Here is a 4756-nt window from a genome sequence, read left to right as displayed (position 1 = left end):
TGGAAAAGATCGGGGGAAACAACGAGTCTATTTATCTCACGAAATAGTTGACGCTGCTTTCGGCAGCGCGATAAATCCTTCCGTCGCGGTCAGATACACACGTCACGTGCTATAAATACTTAAAGGTGCATTTGCGCACAGACGATCGGTTGATGGACTTCAAAGCTCCTTTGTATACGGGTCCTACGCTGAGAAGTTATAATTTTATTGGTCAAACGCCTGGCATCGAGAAGACGGTAAAATATACCTGTCCCCCTGAAATCGCATACGTATTAAAAACGTTCAATTGCAAAAAGTCAATGCGATGAAAATCTCTTATGTATCTGTCGTTGAACACAACTGTTTCATACTAACGGTAAAGATAACGGATGAAGGGATGTCGCGCGGTAAGTATATCAAAAAATGATAGCGCGTGCATACGAGTTAAGGTACGTTAACATCAAGATGAAATTAACTAAGGTGACCGAACGATGTGATTTATTAAATGTCGAGTACTGATTAAATATTAAATGTTATTTAGAAGTCTATGTGCTATCTGGCGATCTTAAGTAAGGCCAATGTACATTTATCAACGAGAGCCTAAGGAGGAATTAAAAACGGGTGGGGACGGATACCACGCAACGAAGCGGAAACGAGGCGTGCGATTCAGAGATTTGAGGGAGAGTCAGCAGGTGCGTGTGGGCGAATATGTCAAACGTCGAAAAGCGTTAGAGAATTTCGTCCGCGAGCTTGACGTTGCGTGTCGACTACGAGCCTCCGGAGATCCGAGAGGCTCGTAATCTTCGGTGTCGGAGCGCCGAGCTCGCGCTCGCGTGGATCCGTTCCAAAGTAAAGCTGACCAGCATTCATCACATTTGGATTATTCGCCCGGCATTTCGTCTCTCGCCTCGTCTCCTTGCTAAATTTATGTGCCGGTGATCATTACGCCCGCTGCCCACTCTATCGGCTAATTCGTCGGGTTTGCGTGCCCGCCCCAACGACGCAAAGAACTCGCAATGTTATTATGTTGTTATTGATGTTGTCGTCAACACTTAAAAAAAAAACATTTTCTTTATCACGTGATATATTACCTTGGTAATAAACATAAAGCACTTTCAATTATTACATTTTCTTGGAAAAAGAGATAATAAAAAGAAACAGAGAATTAATCAAATATTAAAATTAATATAAAAATAAATATTATTTTTCAATAAAATAGTGTTTTTAATTTATTTTTAGATACAGAACGTTTATCTCGATTTGTACGGGTGTTTTGTACTTTTGATCAAAGCTGAAGTAACAAATTTTTATGTACATTCTGGATTTTGTGTATATTATATTTTTTACTATAATTGTACACATTTGTATGCATGATGTCTTTCACTTTATGATTGATTGGAATGCATAAGTAGGTAGTAACATAAGCGCGCAGAATCCAACAAGAAATATTTTTCACTGTGAAACCACATATGCTAACCGCTATTAAAATTTATCTATAACGGTTCGATATCAGGATCCGCTGTTCCGCGGATATGATAAAATAAATGCCGATCGATGAGCTGTAGAAAATAGATCATCGCGAACGGCGTTGGTTACTTACTGCAGGCAACCTTCGCGCAGAAACCCGGAGATTGCGGTGCGTCTTCAGTTACCATAATCAACTTGTATTTGCTCTTTTGTCGTATATTAGTCTTTACATGCACGAAGTGATTAAGTTAACACTCTATTATAATTTACTAGATTTAACGTTAAATTATCGTTTAAAATAATAACTGTGCAGCTAAATAACTGTACAGAAAGTTAAACATCAATTATTATCAGTTATATTACTTATTACTCATTTCACTTTCAACCTTTAAGAAGTTGGTTTAATCGTTTTAGCAATAATTTAATGAGTAAATAAAATCAAACATTTGATAACCATATCACGCGACTAAAACTGGATTCCGCTTTCTTGCACGCAATTTCAAGCAGTCATAAGGTAAATATCACGTGTGAAAAACGTCTTACTTGCCACCTTTATGTAATCATCCATGCAGACGATTATAGCACGCATCTATACTTGTTTGGTTAGATCGAAATGCCGTATAATTGACTGTATCGATCAAAGCTATACGAACTTAAAAAAAATGTGCAACGTTATGTTCTTATGTAACTCCGAATAAAGTTTACATAACGGTCGCCACAAGTTGGCGACACGTCACGATACCGCGACAGGAAATTAGTTTTAGTTCGTACTGCCTCCTCGAGAGATAATCTCTTGCGGCTCGGCGCACACTCGATTTTCAACTCTTATTACGTCAACCTCTGCTGTTATCTTACCGATATAGAGATCGTATTTTGCACTTTACGCATTGATAAGCATTCATGGAACAACGGATCAGATAAAGATCTTATAAAGGTACTAATTCATACGTCACGTTTAAACATGACTATCTGTGTGAGATTCTAAATATCATTTATCTTACTTAAAGATTATATATCTATTTAGACTATGAATCAGATGTAATATTTTATGCTAAATACAGGAATACAAAGCAAAATATAAAATATAAATACATATTAAATATATATATTTTATATATATTATACATATATAATATATAAATATATATATCATATAAAAGATTTGTTAAATTTATTGTCGAAATTTTGAATATATTTTGGTAATCTTGATTTCAATCTTTTCCGAAAAATTCCTAAAAAATTACGCAACAAGATGCCAATTGACAAAACTTGATCGCACGATAAACGTGCCGGAAAGATCGTGCAACGACAAAATTACTGATATGTCGACCTCGTGGAATGTTAATAAGCTTGTGAGTAGCCTTCTTGGTAATACAATGTCCTCGACCACACATTCCGGACGTATTGTAAGTTGCCATTACTAACCGCGAAACACGTGCGGGTGTTTCAGCAAACGACGCGAGTAAATAGCGGGTGATTGTCGGTACAAAACACAATATCAAAAGTCGTCTACTTTCTACTTTGTTACATGTATACTTTGTTATAAATTCCTTAAGAACTTTAAGATCACTACTTGTAGAGAAAGTTCAAATAACTACTATTTCTTTAACAATCTTTTAATTTTCAATATATTAATGCTTTCAAATACAATCAGAATAAAATCTATTCTAAATTAAATAAGAAATAATAATTCACTATTTATTTTCATCCGCAAAACTTAATTTGCGTAAAGCATTTTACATGTAAGATATGTATAATGTCTTTAATACAAGAATAAATGACACTGTTGTGTTAATTTGACTTGTGCATTTGTAAATGAAAAAAAAGTATATAATTTTTGTAATGTAACGGCAAATATAACGGCAAATTCCTGGATAGCAGGCTCGATAAAAGATAAATATTTAGTCATCATGAAAATTCTGTGTATTTTTATCAATACATGATTCATACAGTTTAATTTTTGTTAATTTTTTATAATCAACATAAAAATTAATATAAAATTTATATTATAAATTATAGAATAATATTTTATTAGATATAAACTCCGTGCGTTTAATTTTTAATTTTAAAAAATTAACAAAACAACTTTCAAAATTCAAAAAAAGATGAAGCTGAAAGCTTTTGAACTTATAGTTTAAAATATTCATCTTATCGGACAGAAAAAAAACAAATGCAAATAAAGTATGGTGAAACAGCGTATTTTGCAAAGTAAACGTCTGGAAAGAATTCCATTCTTTCAAACGTCCTTCAGACATTCCTTCAAACGTCTTTCAGTCAATCTTTCGCGATGTTTGGGTTATGAGTATTTCTGACAATTCTTGTAGATAGCACGGTGTGTTATTTAGCGACGGAATTATTACTGATACATTTCACCGAAACGTTAAATGTCAAAGCAACACATAGTTTATCGATTTTTTTGGCATTCAAGATGATAGCGATGTGCCGGTATATTAATAAGTGAGAGTCTAACTTAACATCATGGGATGAAAGTCAACTACCCGCTAAACGTTACTTGTTTCATCTCAAATGCCGTCGATAAAGAAGCGTGATATCCTCAGTCGTCTTGTCATCCGAATTACTTCAAAGTCGCGAAATCGAGAACACAAATCCGCGCGCATAATTCTGTAACGTTAGTCTCAACATCGTCACCGAATTGTGTACACACATGTGTTTCTCTAATATTAGAAAATGTCCCTATATAACATGTCACAAAAGTGATCTAACTAATTTTTAATTCCAAGATCTGTACATAATTTCATTAATACGTACGCGCCCCTGTAAACGAAGAAGCACGAGTGAGATTTTAGATATTATTATAAAATATTATTCTAATTAAATAAACATACAGTGTGAAGTTACGAAATCTCAGTGGTATAACTATAATAAGGATGTTATAACATAAATACTTTAGATTACAGATAATCTGTGGAATTATGATTATAAGACTTAAAATTTAAAAAACAAAATGGTAAATTGGTTTTTTAATAATGGATTTTTTTTGTAACAGTATATTGAGTTTCCCTGCAAACATTTAATTCCCTACTAAGAAAAAAAAAATATACCTAGCAGAGCGTGGTTTCGATCCACGGACCTCTGGGTTATGGGCCCAGCACGCTTCCACTGCGCCACTCTGCTGTATGTACAATAGTGTTCAAAGAATACATTCAAGAATTGTGCTTGTAAAAGATTTATTAAAAAAATAAGAAAAATTCTTTATTTTCATCACTAATTATAAATGTCATTGTTGCATTGAATATTACAACTATTTAAAAAAAATTCAATTTTTTTTTCAATAAAATAATTATTCTAA

At 33.5% G+C, this 4756-nt stretch overlaps 1 non-coding gene across 1 annotated transcript; it reads right to left on the bottom strand.

The window, feature by feature from the left end:
• Positions 1-4509: 4509 nt before the first annotated feature.
• On the bottom strand, positions 4510-4581 carry TRNAM-CAU (transfer RNA methionine (anticodon CAU)). The gene has a single exon. It is a non-coding gene; the product is annotated as a tRNA-Met (tRNA).
• Between the last annotated feature and the right edge of the window lie 175 nt (positions 4582-4756).

The sequence above is a fragment of the Mycetomoellerius zeteki genome, unplaced genomic scaffold (assembly GCF_001594055.1).
Source record: "Mycetomoellerius zeteki isolate Tzet28-1 unplaced genomic scaffold, Tzet1.0 scaffold43, whole genome shotgun sequence".
NCBI classification, from domain to species: Eukaryota; Metazoa; Arthropoda; class Insecta; order Hymenoptera; family Formicidae; genus Mycetomoellerius; species Mycetomoellerius zeteki.
This window is presented reverse-complemented; position numbering and strand designations above follow the sequence as displayed.